At 36.5% G+C, this 17,260-nt stretch overlaps 1 protein-coding gene across 7 annotated transcripts in view; it reads left to right on the top strand.

The window, feature by feature from the left end:
- KDM6A (lysine demethylase 6A) overlaps positions 1-17,260 on the top strand; it is a 201,829-nt gene that overhangs the window by 77,118 nt on the left and 107,451 nt on the right. The window lies entirely within an intron of this gene.

Genomic DNA, 17,260 nt, shown 5'->3' with positions numbered 1-17,260 from the left:
TAGTTTTTACATAGCATAAAATTCAGCTGTTTTAATTATGCAGTTCAATGACTTTTAGTAAATTTTCACGAGTTGTACAACCATAACCACAGTCTTAGTCTAGGACATGTCCATCTCCCCATAATGAAACCTCATGCTCAACCTCTGGCAAGTACTACTCTACTCTCTGTCTCTGTGTATTTGTATTTTCTGGATATTTCATACATATGGGATCATATCATATGTGTTTTTGTGTGACTGGCTTCTTTCACTTAGATACGTTTTCAAGGTTGATCCATTCGTAGCATGTATTAATACTTAATTGCTTTTTATTATTTAATATTCCATTGTATGGATATACCGTGTTTTATTCATTAGTTGATAGGCATTTTAGTTGTCACTTTTTGGCCATTGCGAATAATGCTGCCACGAACATTTGTGTTCTTGTGTGGACGTAGATTATAATAATGCTGCCATGAACATTTTGTGTTCAAGTTTTATGTGGACATAGATTTTCAGTTCTTTGGGGTAGATGGCCAGGAGTGGAATCGCTGAGTTTATAGGGTAAATTTATGATTAACATTTTAAGAAACTGTTTCCCAGAGTGGCTATAATGTTTTACATTCTCACCAGCAATGTATGAGGGTTTCAGTTTCTCCCTTTCTTGTCAGGACTTGTAATTGTTCAGTGTTTGAGTGTAGCCATCCTAGTGGATATGAAGTAGCATCTTATTGTTTTTATTTCCATTTTTCAAATGACTGATAATGTTTAGCATCTTTTTAACATACTGGCTATTTGTGTATATTCTTCGGTGAAATACCTGTGCAAACCGTGTGTGTGTGTGTGTGTGTGTGTGTGTGTGTGTGTGTGTGTGTATTAAAATAGGTATGTTGTCAGAGTTTTTTATACATTCTGGATACAATCTCTTATCAGATACTTAATGTGTAAATATGTTTTCAAAGTCTGTGGCTTGTATTTTCACTTTCTTGGTGTAGTATATTTTGAAGTGCAAAAAATTTGAATTTTGATGCTGTCCATTTTTCTCAACCTTTTATTTCTTGTGCTTTTAGTGTTGCACATAAGAAATCTTTGCCTAACTCAAGGTTATGAAGATTTATTCTGTAGTTTATTCAAATCAGTTGCTTCAATTTTTGCCTTTACAGATAGTAATGCAGTAAGTAGTAAAAGTGTCTTTTCATATTTTTGTTAGTGATTCTTTGGTGTATAGGTGGGATCCTTTATAAGGTTAAGTGTTAAATACAGCTGCTTTGGGAGTGCTGATTTCCCCTTGATCTTAACCAAGAAAGTTTATGTCAGCAGGGTTTTTGTATCTGATAGGTGAGAAATGGTGCTTATTGTTGTTTTAATTTGCATTTTCTTAATTGTTAGCAAGGTTGAGGTTTTTGAAATTAAAGTTTAAAGACTATTTCTTTTTCTTTGAAATATTCATTCATATCTCTTGCCTAGTTTTCTATTTTTGTGTGGGTCACTTATTTTTGTTTTATTACAGCTATATTTTGTAGGAAGTATTTATCCTTTATCTGCAGTACAAGTTGCAGTTTTCCATTGTTGTTTTGCTTTGCTTTTGTGTGTTTGTTTTTGCCCGTGCAGAAGTCTTTTATTTCTTTGTAGTCAAATTTATCAGTCTTTTCCTATTTTGAGTTCTAGGACAGGTTTTTTCCTTGTTCTCAGGTGTTAGAAAAATTCACCCACATACTCTTTATTAGTACTTGAATGGTTTTTATTTTTTAATTTAAATCTCTGTCCCGTTCGAGATTTAATTTATCCTTGATGTATACTGTGAGGAACATCTAAGTTTATCTTTTTCCTTATGGCTAATTATCCCAACACAATGTATTGTTAAAAAATCTATCTTTTCCTCTAGTAATTTGAGATGTTGTCTTAATTGTATGCTGAATTTTCATGTGCAATTTTGTCTGCTTATGGGTTTTCTGGTGTATTTTGTTAGTCTGTTTATGAACTAATTACCATACTATTTTGCTTCTAGAGATTTTATAATATATTTAAATATATGGTAGCACTCTGGCACCCTTTCCCATTGTTCTTGTTTTTAGGGTTTCCTTGACTGTCCTTTCTTGGTGGTTTTTCCAAATAAACTATCTAATTAAGTTGTTTAGCTCCACAAAAATATCTGATGATTTTTTTCACCAGCTTTTTTGAGGTATAATTTACATTATTTTAAGCATATAAGCTTGCTGTGTTCGGCAGTTTATGTGAGGTTGTGTAACCATTACTACAATTAAGATGCAGAATGTTTCCATCATTCAGTGTTCCCTTGTGCCCGCTTTACAGTTGATGCCCATTCTTGCTTGACCCCTGGTCCCAGGCAGGCAGTTATTTGCTTTCTATCTCTCTAGTTTTGCCTTTCCTAGAATGCCTCACAACTGGATCAAAGCAGCATGTATTCTTTTGTTTTTGATGTCTTTCATTTAGAGTGCTATTTTTGAGACTCATCCATGTTGTGTGTATCAATATTGTGTTCTTTTTAATCTTTAAGTAGTATTTCATAGAATGATTCTGCCACAGTTATTCCATTTATCAGTTGCTAGGCATTTGTGTTGTGTCCAGCTTGACGTAAATATAAATGAAATTCTGTGAACATTATTTGTCTTTGTGTGGACAGAGGTTTTAATTTTTCTTGGTATATGTACCTAGGGTTTGGAAATGCTGGGTCACGTTGCAGTTGTAGGTTTAATTGCCAAATTGTTTTCCAAAGAGGCTGTACCATTTTACATTCCAACTAGCAACATTTGATTTCCGGAGTTTTACATCTTTGTTAGTACCTGGTATTGTCAATCTCTTTTCACTTTAGCCATTCTAGTAGGTAAATAGTAGTTTTTCATCTTGGTTTTATCTACATTTTCCTGATGGTAGTGATTGATTCCTGATTGTCTTTATTTGTTCTGCTGGCTTTTTGTTTAATTTTCTCTTATTTAGGTAGAAGCTTAGATGATTAATTTTTTCCCCTAATATAAGTATTTAAGGTACCTGTTTTTGTTAGCATTGCTTTAATTGTATCCCACAAATTTTTATATATAGTATTTTTGTTACCATTTATTTGAAAATGTCTTCTACTTCCTCTTTCTTCTGACCCATGGGTTATTCGGATACATGTTATGTTATTTCAAAATATTTGGGTTATTTTAGATATCTCATTGTTAGTGACATTCTATTTTATTTATACAACATACTTTGTATGATTTCATTCTTTTGAAATATATTAAGACTTTATTGGTTCTACACTTGAAAACAGCTGCAGGATTTGCATTTTTGGTTGTCCTATGCTATGAACAACAGGGAAAGGCAGTTGATAGTGTTTTTCAAATTTCTGTCTTTGATGATTTTTGTGTTTATCATTTGCTGGGAGTTATTGCTTATGAGTGTGGGATTGCCTTTTAATTTTGCCCTTTTTAAAAAAATACATTTTGAAGTTTTCTTACTAGGACGTATACATTTGTGATTGTTATTTTTACCTGATGAATTGACCCTTTTGTCGTTATAAAATAATTATTTTTACCTCTGGTAATTCCTTTTTGTCTTGACATATGTTTCATCTGATTTTAATACAGACATTCTGTCCTCCTTAGGCTTGCTATTTACATGATATATCCTTTTCCTCTTCTTTCCAACCTGATGGTATCTTTATATTTACAATTCTTCTTTTGTAGATAACTTATAAGTGGATCTTGCTTTTTTATGCAGTTTGAAAAATCTACTTTTTCCTTGCACTGTTAAACCATTCACAGTAATGTACTCATTTATATGATTGGGTTTGTGTCTTAATTTGATTTTTCCTCTTCTGTTTGTCCTTTCAGTTTCTTGGTCTTATGTTCTTCCTTACCTACTTTCCCTACTCTTTTTTTGATATTTGAATGTGTTTTACAATTACTTTACTTTATCCTGTTGTCCATTTCAGCTCTTCTTTCCATTATTCGTTCACTGGGATTATAGTATATATCTTTAATTTTTCAGTCTTCAATTTAATATATATCTTCAATTTCTCAGTTAATACTGTATCAATTCACATAAACTGTGGAAAGTTTGCAATTACGTAAGTCCACTTCTTACCCATCCATGTCCTTTATGTGATAGTTGTTATATCTATTAAATTTACATTATTAACTCCATGAGATGATCTTTTGCTTTGAACAGGCCTATATATTACAATGTTATTAGTAATGGTTTGTATTTACCCATATGGTTATCATTTCTGATACTCTTCATTACTTTCTGTGACTCATTTCCATGTACTATCATTTTCTTTTAGACCGAAGAACTTCGTTTAGCATTTCTTATAGTAAAGATCTGGCAGAAATGAATTTCTTTTATCTGAAAATATTTTTTGACTTCATTTTTAAAGGGCATTTTTGCTGGTTATGGAATTAACGGCTTGGCTTGCCTTTTTAAAGTGAAGTTCTACCTCCTTGCCTTCCTCTTTCTTTTTTTTTTTTTTTAAAGATTTTATTTATTTATTCGACAGAGATAGAGACAGCCAGCGAGAGAGGGAACACAAGCAGGGGGAGTGGGAGAGGAAGAAGCAGGCTCCCAGCGTTGGAGCCTGATGTGGGGCTCGATCCCAGAACGCCGGGATCACGCCCTGAGCCAAAGGCAGACGCTTAACCGCTGTGCCACCCAGGTGCCCCTTGCCTTCCTCTTTCTAATGAGAAATCAGCTCTTAATTGAACCACTGTCCCTGTACACAATTTTTTTGCTTCTTTCATGATTTGCTTGTTATCTTTGGCTTCCTATAGTTTGATCATGATAATATCACTGCATGAGCATCTTCATATTTATCCTGCTGGAGCATTTTGAATTTGCATTAAATAGGGGAAATTTTTGTCGTTATTTCTTCAAATAATTTTTTGTTCATTTTCTTTCCTTCTGGGGATCCAATTCATGTAGGTTAGATAATTTGTTTTTATATAAATGTCCCTAAGGGGCTTTTTTTTTTTCTCTGTGGTCTTCACATTGGATAATTTGTTTTTCTGTTTTGAAGTTTATTCTTTCTTTGTTGTCATCACTTAATTATTAGTCCAGTCCATTGAATTTTATTTCAGATATTACATTTTTCAGTTAGAGATTTTCCATTGGTTTCTTGTAAAATTATTTCTTAGTTGAGATTTCCTGTCTTTTTAATTATGAGCTTGTTTTGTTGATGATAATTAGAATAGCAACTATAAAATCTTGTCTGCCATTTTCTTTTTTAAAATTAAAAAAAAAATTTTTTTTAAAGATTTTATTTATTTACTTGACAGAAAAAGAGCGCACAAGCAAGGGGGGGGCTGCGTGGGTGGGTGATGGGAGCAGCAGAGGGAGCTGCAGAGGGAGAGGGACAAGCATGCTCTCCACTGAGCAGGGAGCCAGATGTGGGACCTGATTCCAGGACCCTGGGATCATGACCCAAGCCAAAGGAAGATGCTTAACCAACTGAGCCACCCACATGCCCCTTGTCTGCCATTTTCTAGCATCTTTATTATTTTGGGTTTGGTTTCAGTTGATTTTCTAATTTCCTGAGATTGTGTTCTGTTTTCCTGGATCTTTGTATTTGTGTAATTTTGTGTTAGGTACTGGACATAATGAAAATTATACTGTCTTGGTTCTATTATTTTCTTCTAGGGAGGTTCCCTCCACCTTTCTCTTTTATCCCCCCACCTTTATCTCTTTTATCTTTATTGGACTTGAACCGCAAACTCAACTTCCTTGGGTGGCAACTTAGCTATCAATTTAGATCTTTTGTCTTTAACTTAGTTGAGTCTGTAACTTGCATACAGGAATTAGTCAGACATGTGGATAGAATTTAGAATTCTCTGGCTCTTCTTTTTCTGGAATTTCCCTTTATTTAGTGGGTTGTGATCTCTCCTGGTTCCAGTCTTAAGGTTTTCTATTTTAGAAAGACTGCTTTTTCTACTAATGACCCACTCTCACATGTGCTATGCCTGGCAGCAAGTTAATAGCTGGGAAAATGGAACTCAGCCCATACAACTTTCCTCCTCTAAGAATGGCCTTTCATATTAGTTTCCAATTGCTGTTTTAGCAACTGACCACAAATTTAATTACCTTACAGTTTTGAAAGTCAGAATCCCAAATGAGGCTTAGGGGAATCAAGTTGTCAGTAGGGCTAGTTCTTTTTGGAGGCTCTATTGGAGAATCTCTTGCCTTTTCCAGCTTCTGAAGTTTATCCACATTCTTTTGGCTCATGGCCCTGTATCTTACTGCATTTTGTCCCCTCATTGCCTTTGGCCTTTAACTTTCTTGCCTCCCTCTTACTAAGGACTCTTGTGATTACATCAGGTTTAACCTGGGTAATTCAGGATAACCTTCCCATCTAACAATCCATTTAATCACAACTGCAGAGTATGTTTTGCCATGTAAGTTAAATATTCTCAGTTTGGGGATTTAGGATATAGAATTTTAGGGGCCACTATTCAGACTGCCACTTCTTTCCACTGGAATCTGCCTGTATCTGTTTACTTCTCAGTGCCTTTAGTTAGCTGCTTTATTTTATGTATTACAAATAAACCAGAGGTTATAGTTATTATAAAGCTGTAGTTATTTTATAGTTATGTCTCTAGGAGGGTCTTCACCAGTGTCATCTTACTAATTAGCCTTCATTGGAAGCAGTAGTGTGATAATGTATCGATACCATTTTGCTTGCTTTTGAACTTTTAATAAAGATGTAATTGTGTAGCATATTTTTAAGTCTTGTCTTCTTTCAGTCAGTACTGTATATGTTAAATTCATCCCTGTAGTTGTATAGTGCAGTAGTTTGTTTTCATTGCTGTGTAGTACTTTGTTATATGAATATGCCACAATTTATTCATTTTATTGTAGAAGGAATTTGGTTTTTAATGAATTTTGGCTGTTACTGATTGTAACTTTGCAAGGTTTTGATGCCCTGGTAGTTGTCTGAAGCCTGAAAATAGATTTAAAACAATATTTTGTCCAGCTTTTCTAGCTATAATTACTTGGGTAGAAGAGGGAATTGGGATTTAAGTCCAAAACACATTAGTCTACCATTGCCAGCCATGGAACTCCCCTCTAATGTTACCTATAAGGAAAACTTTATGTAAAATTTATTATTTAAAAACGTACTGTAGATATTTCAAAAAATAAGAGAACATAATTATGGGATGCCCAATACATGGAATAGACTAGTTAGCCCTCAGAATAATTGATCATTGGTAGTTTCTAATTGTACAGAGTTCTTAACAGGCATTTTGAGGTCCTCCCAGGTGTCAAAAGCTGACTGACTTCCCAGATACCAAGAACACAAACCTGAGTTTATTGCTTACCGTGTTAAAGGAGAACACCACCTCTACAAAGCTTTGTTGGTATCCTAGGGAAAAAGGTAAGGTCAGAATTGATTGAGAATTGAAACTTTAAGACAGGTCTTTCAATTTGGGAGCTTGATTGGGTAAGAATCTCTACAAATGTAACAGTCCAGAAATGGTGGTTATAGCAAGGTAAGGAATTCGAGTTAAGGGATTTAAAGAATGGGCCTCAAACTATTGTCGATGCTTTTCATTGAAGAGTTGATGGTTACTATAATAATGGACAAACTATGTGCCTGGGTAGGAGACATGGAAAAGTAAAGTAATGCTAATGAAAACAGAGGACTAGCCAAGTCATATTAACATAGAATTTCCTGTGTGGTTTAGGTTCTCAGGTCCAGCCTAAGTGTGGGGGTAGATGTTTTTGGTTCTCTCAGGATTCAAGAACGTATACCAGATTTTGTCACTTGCAGACAATGCTACTTTAATTTCTGTTTTCTAAATATCAGTAAACAATGTAACAGTATTATTTGTGAGCCAATGAGTATTTACCCAGTGGCCGGTGGTGATCAGAATTCATATTCATGACAGTGATTTTTAGGTTTAACTTTTTATATTTATAGTTTTGTTTAATTTTGTGTGATTTATACCCACAGTGTATTGTAAGTTGAAGAATATAAGTATATGATTGATTTTTTTAAATATGACTGAGATAATTATGTCCTGAGTTTCAGTTGCACTTCTTTCTTCCAACCGCATCTCTTCAAAGCTGTCCTCTATGATTAGATCTTAAAAAATAAAGTGATTCGCCATTCTATAGGGCACCAGTTCTTCATCTGAAATTCTTGCATCCAGAATTATGTAGAGTTGTGGTTTTTTTTTTGGATTTCAGAAAGATAATAGTGCATTTACTGCATTACGTAATATCCCCTGTGGCAACAACATATTTACATCTCTGCAGTGATAGTATGATTGGTTATATTAAGTGGTAAGTAAGTAAAGACTTCCTGTCAATTCAAGTCAGGGTTTTCCTACCCAAAGAGTTTTGGTGGCTGATTTATGATCACCTTTAATTTTTGTTAGAGCCTTTTGGAATTCAGAATGAACAATTAGGTATCATTGATCTGTAATCCATGATTAAATCTTAATCTTTGTTTAACATTTCAAAACACAATAGTGTTTATTATATAATTAAAATCTGTAATCCATGATTAAATCTTAATCTTTGTTTAGCATTTCAAAACTCAGTAGTGTTTATTATATAATTAAAAATTTATTTCTCGAGAGATCATACTTTTTCTTACCTAGTTCAGTACAAATGAGTCATTTTTGAAATAGTGGAAGTTTGCCAGTTTCATGACTGATCTGTCATGCCATTACACGTTGACTATTAGTGATTATAATAAATACCTTTGTAATGCTAGCTAATAATAAAAGCTTACTTACTCAACAACTCTATTTACCATGAAGAAATGGCATAATAATTAAAAAGCAATGTAGGGAAGAAAAGCTTTCTTCTGACTACTTAGGTTCATGGCTAGGGCCTGCAAATTACTTAAAACAGGCAGATTAACAGGAGGGAAAAAAAATAAGTTTACGTATGCAATGCATTTGCCTGTGGGAAAACTCAGTGATGAGTAACTCCAAGGGTGGCTAGAATTCGGAGCTCTATACCAACTTAGTAGGTGATGAGAGGGAGAAAGGGCACTTACAGGAAAACAACTTTTTTGGGAAAATAAATGGACCCTTAGGAGAATAGATGGAAGGTATGATAGTCTTGTGACAGAGTCAGTTAGAGTTCCTCTCTGGGAGGGAGTTTATGACACTTGGGTTCTTTTAGGAGGCTCTGCTTTTAACATATGAGGGATTCGAGGAACTCAGATGCCTTCAGCTCAAAATAATTCTTATGCCAAAGTGGCATACTTTGGAGTACCATGTCCTGATCCCCATCAACAATAGCAGCAAAACCTAAGGTCTTTCATGAGTCAGGGAAGTTTAGAAATTGCTGTTACGGTTTATAGTATGAAGTAGAAAGGTAGGAATAAAAAACGGTGTGTATGCTGTTAATGGTGCTATGTATTTGAGTATACAAATAAATAGAAGATGGTAGGCTACATGTTAAAATGGGAAGAAATTCTGTTGCTTCCTGATGACTTCTATTAAGTATACTTTATTAAGCAGTTCTGATACACTTTTATTTATAACTGTGAACTTCAAAAATACATAAAAGCTACTCTTCCTCCTTTTTTTACTCCCACTTGAATTTAAGAAAAGAAAGAAAAGCTTTTGAATTATGATAGTATGCTTATCTAAAAGAACCATTGATTAAAAGTTGCGTAAACTAGGGAACTTGTGGAATCTGTGCTTGTCTTCTGACTTTTCAGTGACTTCTTTTACACTAGTTATGTCAGTCACTAACTAGCTTTTACATTCATAGACAAGGGCTTTGTTGGCAATACAGGAATAAGTAAGATAGTTCCTGCTCTCAAGTTGCCCATATTCTTGTGAGGGGAGACACAACACAAATAAGCATATGTTTTTGTTAAGTGATATATTGGAGGGGCGCCTGGGTGGCACGGCGGTTAAGCGTCTGCCGTCGGCTCAGGGCATGATCCCGGCGTTCTGGGTTCGAGCCCCACATCAGGCTCCTCCGCTATGAGCCTGCTTCTTCCTCTCCCACTCCTCCTGCTTGTGTTCCCTCTCTCGCTGGCTGTCTCTATCTCTGTTAAATAAATAAATAAAATCTTAAAAAAAAAGTGATATATTGGAGGTATTGAGGGCCATGAGGGGGGCGGAAGTGTGTGTCTTTGAGTAAAGGGTGTGGGAAAGTCTGAGTGAGGATTAGACTGACTCTACAAAGAAGTTGCAATTTGAGGGAAGGATTCCAGCTGGGAGACCTGGAGAGGCTTTCCAAGAAGACAACTGAGCCAGCACATGAAAGTAACATCAGTAGGTGTTTAGGGAACTCTCAAGTTCTTGGTCTAGAGCAGAGGTCCAAAAACTTTCTTAAAAGAATGAAATAGTAAACGTTTTAGGCTTTGTGGGCCAAGAGACAACATCAGCTGTTCTGTAGGTACTTAACGAATCGGTTACAGTGTAACCATTATAAAATGTAAAAATTATTTTTAGCTCTTGGGCTTTAAAGAAAAAATTTGACTGGCTAGTTTGTGGACTCCTGTTTTAGAGCCTGGGGTTATTGTTGGGGGTATAGGACTCAAAAGTGTGGAAAGAAAGGCAAGGGCCAGATAGATAGTAAATGGGTTTACAACAGGTAGCACAGGTCTGGAGGCTTCAATTTATTTCAGTATTTGTTCAATATCTAGTCAGTTTCTGTATCAGAGTCCTAAAGTTAAATAAAATGACTTCTAGGGATTGATTGAAATTGCATTCACTTTGTACATTAAAAAAAAAAAAACCTCTCATTGTAAAGAAACGACTGTCTTTCTCAATAAAATTTTATAATTTTTCCATGAAGTTCTTGTGCATATTATAAGGAATATTTTATATTTTACAGCCTTATTGCTATTATAAATGTCCTTTTAATTTTTCAGATCTGCTGCTTGGCTTTTGTATGCTAAGTTAAATTTATCAAGCAATTTCACTAACTTATTACTAATTTGGCTAATTTGTCTAAATTACTTTGGATTTTCTGTGTAGGCTATCCTGCCTTTGTAATTCGTAGTTATTTTGTTATTTCATTTCCAGTTTTTTTGATCTTTTTGCCTGCTGTTGTGGTAATTAGGATGCCAGCACAGTACTGATTGAAAGAGGTGATAAAGTACATTTGTTGTTTCCCTTCTTAAAGGGAAAGTTTTAAATGTTTTACCATTAGTATGATTACTAAAAGTTATTTTTTTTGGTAAATAACAAATGAAGAAGAGAAGGGAACTTATTTACCAAAAGCCAACTGTTAAAAACACCATTTTAAAAGTCAGCATTTTTCTTTTGTATGCAAATGCTTATTCTGCATCTGCTGAGATAGTTTTACATTTTTTTCTGTTTAAACCAATCTTGTATCTCTGAGGTAAGTTCAAATTGGTAATAAGTTTTTATCATTGTTAGGTGATTGGGGTCACTAACTTGTAATATCTTTACATTAAAAAAAATTTATTTGAGAGAGAGAGAAAGAGAAAGTGCAAGCAGGGAGAGCAGCGGAGGGAGAGAATCCCAAGCCGACTCCCTGCTGAGCCCTGAGATCATTACCTGAGCCCACACCAAGAATTGGAAGCTCAGCGGAGTATGCCACCAAGCGCCCCACATGTTGCATAGGTTTTGAGTAGTCTTGTCCATAACTCTCTTTTATTTGTGAGTCCTCTTATTTTTAATGTGCAGGGGTTTTGTTTTTGTTTTTTGTTTTTTTTTACAGCATGTGAGACTTATCAAGAGTTTTATATATCATGCTTTATCCATTGAGCACTTAATCATGTGCCAGATAAATTTTTGGAGGTGTTAGATACATTGCCTCCTTCTAATAAAAATCTCAAGTGCCAGGTAGTATTTTACATGTATAATCTTATTTAATTCCTCAAAGCAACGCTGTGAAACTGAGACTCAGTTAATTAACTTGTTTCATGAGTCTTAATAGGTAGTAAATAATAACGCTGGAGTTCTAACCCAAGTCTGATGGCCTCTACAGCCTGATTTCTTGATCACCATGCAATATTATGCATAAATTTTGGGAGCAAAAGTTCTCCTCTCATGCTATAATTTCGGACATGATGGCTATAATGAGCTTTAGCAATCTCTTTTGCTCTATTGTTATAACTGGGAAAACCCTTTTAAGTGTTCAAATTAAGGAAGTGATTCAGTATAAATTGAATTTAGCAAAGTATTAAATTCTTTGATGAAAAATGTGAAACAGGTTATTGAAGGCTGTTAGAGATTGATTTATTCAGCAGCAAACCTTTCCTAAAGAACTTACATATGCAGGTACTTTGCCATAGGGATCGAAAGATGAATTGGGTTCTATCTCTACCAATTAGACTCATATTCTAGTGGAGGAGATAAGTAGCACATCTGTAATAGACATAGATATTCATTTGGAAACATGTATCAGAAAACCTGACTCTCTTTGGGCTTGGGAATGCACCAGATCCTACTTCTAGAAAAAAGAGGTGAGTGATGTGTTAAAGGATGAATAAGAATTTGCCAGATTGAGAAGTGAGTTGAAGGAAAGATGGCATTTGCTTTTTTAGCAGAGGAAGCAAACATGTTTAAAATCACAGAAATGTGTAAGAGCATATTTTATTCATAGATACGCATGTTATTTGTCCTGATTGAAGTGGTGGCTATGAGATTGGGAAAATTGAGCAAGGGTCATAAAATGAAACCCCTTTGAGTCATGCTAGGTTGTTAGTGACTCTTTGGAGGAATTTCAAATAGAACAGTGTCATGTTAGAGTTTTTGAAAGCTCATTGGCAGTGGTGTGGAATTGAAAGGGGGGAAATGGTGGGGGAGGTTAGAATTTGGGAGAGGAGTTAGGAAACTTGGAAGAGGCCAGGTAGACAAAGTTGAGGTTCTTACCCAGAGAAGGGCAGTAAGAATGGAAAGGGGGTTGGTTCAGAGGTTTTTAGGTTGTAAAATGAGTTTTATGAATAGAATGAATGTGGTTTAGGGTGGGAAGGAGATGAAAACAAAAACAGGACTACCTTTGTCTTGCCTAACTGGTGAGATTGTTACCACTATGTAAAATCTTCAGTACTATTAAAATATCAGGGCGCCTGGGTGTCTCAGTGATTAAGCGTCTGCCTTCAGCTCAGGGCGTGATCCCGGGCGTTCTGGGATCGAGCCCCACATCAGGCTTCTCCACTAGGCGCCTGATTCTTCCTCTCCCACTCCGCCTGCTTGTGTTCCCTCTCTCGCTGGCGTCTCTCTCTCCCTCTGTCAAATAAATAAATAAAAATCTTAAAAAAAAGAAAAATCAGATTCCTCTTCGGTCTAAGATTTATGGAGTTTCAGGTATTTGTAGTGTATCCAACAGGTGGAGGTAACCGGAGGCATTTGGAAATTTGTTCCTGGAGCTTTACAATGCCTTCAGACTCCCCATCCCCCTTTTTGGTCCCCAGATAGGATGAATAGCAGATTTTTTTTGTTCCCACTGTGTATCACTAACTATGTGGGATTAGTATCAGAGAAGAATAAAATTAAGAAATTTGATATTTTTTAATAGTTTGGCTTGATTACATTTCTTAATGATATCCCTGTATAAAAATATGGTTATCTTCAAAGGTGATTACTGGAATATGGGATGTTGGTGGTGCTATAATCAAACTGCTATTCTATCCAAAGATTACATATTTTAACAATATCTTGATAATCTCATCATTTAGAACCCACTTAGTTGCCCAATATGACTAGCTTTAGCTTTGGTCTTGTCTAAAGAAGTTTTTAGAAGCTTGAATATTAACTTATTCATATTCTCTTTTGTTAATCTCAACCTCCCTTTGTCTGGGAAACAGCTGCCTTTGTACTATTGCTGCGTGCTTATAGGATGCTAGGTCTAACCTTTCCTCAGAAAACCCAAACCATGGTAAATAAAAGTAGCTGTGGCCTGAAGGGGAGGGGGCAGTATTCTGATCTTAAATTTACTGGTACTCTTCTGTCTTTAAAGAATGTTTTCCTTTTTTTTTTTTTTTAAAGATTTTATGAGAACACATGCGCACGCGCGGGCTGGGGGAGGGACAGAAGGGAAGGGATGAGGGAGAATCTTGAGCAGACTCCACGCTGAGCTTGAGGGGTTTGATCCCTCAGCCCCTTGACCCTGAGATCATGACCTGAGCCTAAACCAGGAGCCCCACGCTCAACCGACTGAGCCACCCACATGCCCCTAAGCATGTTTTCCTTTAAAATCATGATATGACGGGGGTTCCTGGGTGGCTCAGTCGGTTTAGCCTCCGACTCTTGATTTTGGCTCAGTTCATGATCTCAGGGTCAAGGGATTGAGCCCCGAGTGGGCTCTGAGCTCAGTGTGGAGTCTGCCCCAGATTTTCTCCCTCTCCCTCCCCTTCTACACCCCCCCGCCCCACTTGCGGGCGCACATGCTCTCTCTCTCAAAATAAATAAAATCTTACTGTATGTCTGTGTCTGCCATTCCAGTGCCTGCCTGGTCTGATTTTTACACAGAGTTGCTGCTTGTCACTGTTTGGAGGATATACTTTCCTCTTACAACTTGGGTGGAGTGCAGGGATGGTCTACAAATGATCTGAGGAGAGATTAACAAAAGACAAAATTTGTTTACATGTGCATGCTGGAGTTGCTTAGTAAGGAGTAACTCCCTCAGTAGCCAGAGATAAAGATTTATATATAAACCTGACAAAACAGGGAGGAGTTTTAGGGCTTCACTGGGAAAGTATGGAATGTTCTATTGAACTTAAGAAAACTAGGTGGCAGGGTTAGGGCATTATTGTGAAGGTAGGGAAGGTTCTGTTGGACTTTTTGATGCTGATGGGTGGCTGAATTCCTACTTCCTCTGCTGAGGGTCAGTATTTTCCCTGTCAGTAAACTCCCTTGGAGGGGACTCATTAGCAGCTGTATTTTCAGGATGCTCTGTTTAGTTTAGATGTTTATTTCTGTGGCTGCTGATTTGTTCAAATGTTTTCAGGATAAGGTATTTTTCATACCACTTTGGTGGGCTAGTAATACCTTCATTACTCTGGGGACCATGACATACTAACAGAAGGAAGAAGAGGAGGAAAGGAAACATTTATGCACAGAAAGCAGCAGCTTTCCTAGAAACCCCTTGGTAGAAATCTGCTTGTCTGACTGGCTAGAACTGTGTCACATTGCCAACTTTATTACTCTTGTTTTCCAATCCACTTTACGTAAGTATGTTCATGAAAATGGAAGTAGAACCCTCAGTGCCCTTCCTTTCAATTTGGAAGTAGTCTGGGGAAGCTGAGAGAAGCTAAGGAACAGCTAGAAAGAATAAAGGTTCTAGTGTCCTAACTCCAGAAGAGTGCAGAGTGCTCCCCTCTCACAGCTAGGCCTGGAGCTCTGATTAGGGAGCAGGGCACTTAGGAGTTTTTAAAAATTTTTTATTATTTTAAAAAAGAATTTATTCGTTTATTTGAGAGAGAGATTGAGTGAGAAAGCACAAGTGGGGTGAAGGGGCAGGGGGAGAGAGAGAAGCAGGCTCTTCCCGCTGAGCAGGGAGCCTGACAAGGGGCTTGATCCTAGAACCCTGGGATTATGACCTGAGCTGGAGGCAGACGCTTAATCGACTGAGCCACCCAGGTGCCCCTAGGATTTTCTTTAAGAGCTATGTTGGGGATCAGTGAAAACACTACTATGGACTCTGGTATTGGTGAACTGCTAACTTAATGAACCACATCTGTGACAATAACTTTATCGTAGACACAGTATAAGAACCTTCAACGTAAGTTGATAGCAGTCTCATCAAGTTACAATTTCTTAATTTGGGGTTGTGATAGTTACTTTAAACAGTCAAGGTCAGAGGTTGGCAAACTTCTTTTGTAAAAGGCCAGATAGTAAATATTTTAGGCTTTTTTGTAAGCCTGGTAGTCTCTCCTTTGCAGCTATTCAGTTCTGCTGTTGGTGCTGGAAGCAGCCATAAACAATAAGTAAATGGGTGGGTGTAGCTATGTTCCAGTAAAACTTACTTACAAAAACAGGCGCCTGGCTGGATTTTGTCCATGTGCCATAGTTTGCTGACTCCTGGTATGGATACTTTAACCTCTAAGTATTTGTATTGAAGTATTTGTATTGAAATTTATTAAATAGTACATTTCCCAGAAAGTTACTCCTCTAAGTCCTCATAGTATAGGTTGAATGAATGACTACATCATATTTAAATTAATTTCCATATCAGTGCCTTTGCTCAGGTCATCCTTTTGCATAGACCCATGTTTCTCAATGGGGATGCTATTGGCATTTGTGGTGAGATTGTACATTGGGAGGGAATTCATTTATTTAAGAGCATATAGCCATTCACACCTCCAGGTCACTGTTTCTAAAGATGGGTGATTTAGAACCCCTGGCTGAGATGGCTTGTTTTTCCTTCTCCTTTCCCAGCTATCTTTGAGAACAGTACCCAAGTACTACCTCTTTTCCTAGTCCTTACTATATATTTCATTAACTCTTAAATGGTTGTAGCTTGGAACATATTATTATGCACTTAATTTCATGATCTTTTGTCATTAAATTGTAAATTCATTGAGGATAGGGATTTTTGCTCACGACTCTCTTCCCAGTGCTGATAATTCTGCTGTGACTCATAATAGATGCTCAATAAAAGTTTGAATTACATTGTTTACTGTTAGGGAAAAATGAGATTTAATTCGTTACTGAGATACATAAGCTCCTGGTTAATAGGAGCCGTTCCTCATACTAATTCAGTGTCATCTAGGGAGCTGAGTTTAATAACTGAGCTTAAATACTGGGTGATTGAATTTACTAAACCTTTGGGCATCTGCTGTGTAGAAGGCATTGTGCTAGGTGATAAGAGGATACACACATGATTAGCATTCCTGCCTTTGTGGCATTTTTCTCTGATGCGATGGGGTTTAGTCAGTACACAAATAACAAAAATATAGTAGTTAAGAGTGAACTCTGGAGGCAGGCCGAGATTCAGTTCCTATGTCCACTACTTAATACCTGTCTTTTTGAGCAAGTTGTTGAATCTTTCTGATCCTTGTTTCTTTATTCTATAAAGGAAGCCTTCCACCACCTCATAGGGTTGTTAGAACCTTCAAAAAGAAATGATGATATTAGCATTTTGCATTAAATTAAGTTCTTACTATTAACAATGTCATAGGATAGAGATATTGTGCCCAGGCCAGATTTAAAGGTTGGGAAGATTACTTCTGGGTTGAGGTGGGAGAAGCAGCAGAGCTTCATGGGGAAGATGCCATTTCAAATGGATCTTAAATAATTGATAGAATTTATAAGGTGGCAAGGATATAGAGCAAGATTTCCTAAAATGGGAAGGATAAGCTAGGAACAAAGTAAGGACGTTGGGAGATGCCAGGTAT

Source organism: Ursus americanus, chromosome X, assembly GCF_024610735.1.
Source record: "Ursus americanus isolate L20-20 chromosome X, mUrsAme1.1.p, whole genome shotgun sequence".
NCBI lineage: Eukaryota > Metazoa > Chordata > Mammalia > Carnivora > Ursidae > Ursus > Ursus americanus.
This window is presented reverse-complemented; position numbering and strand designations above follow the sequence as displayed.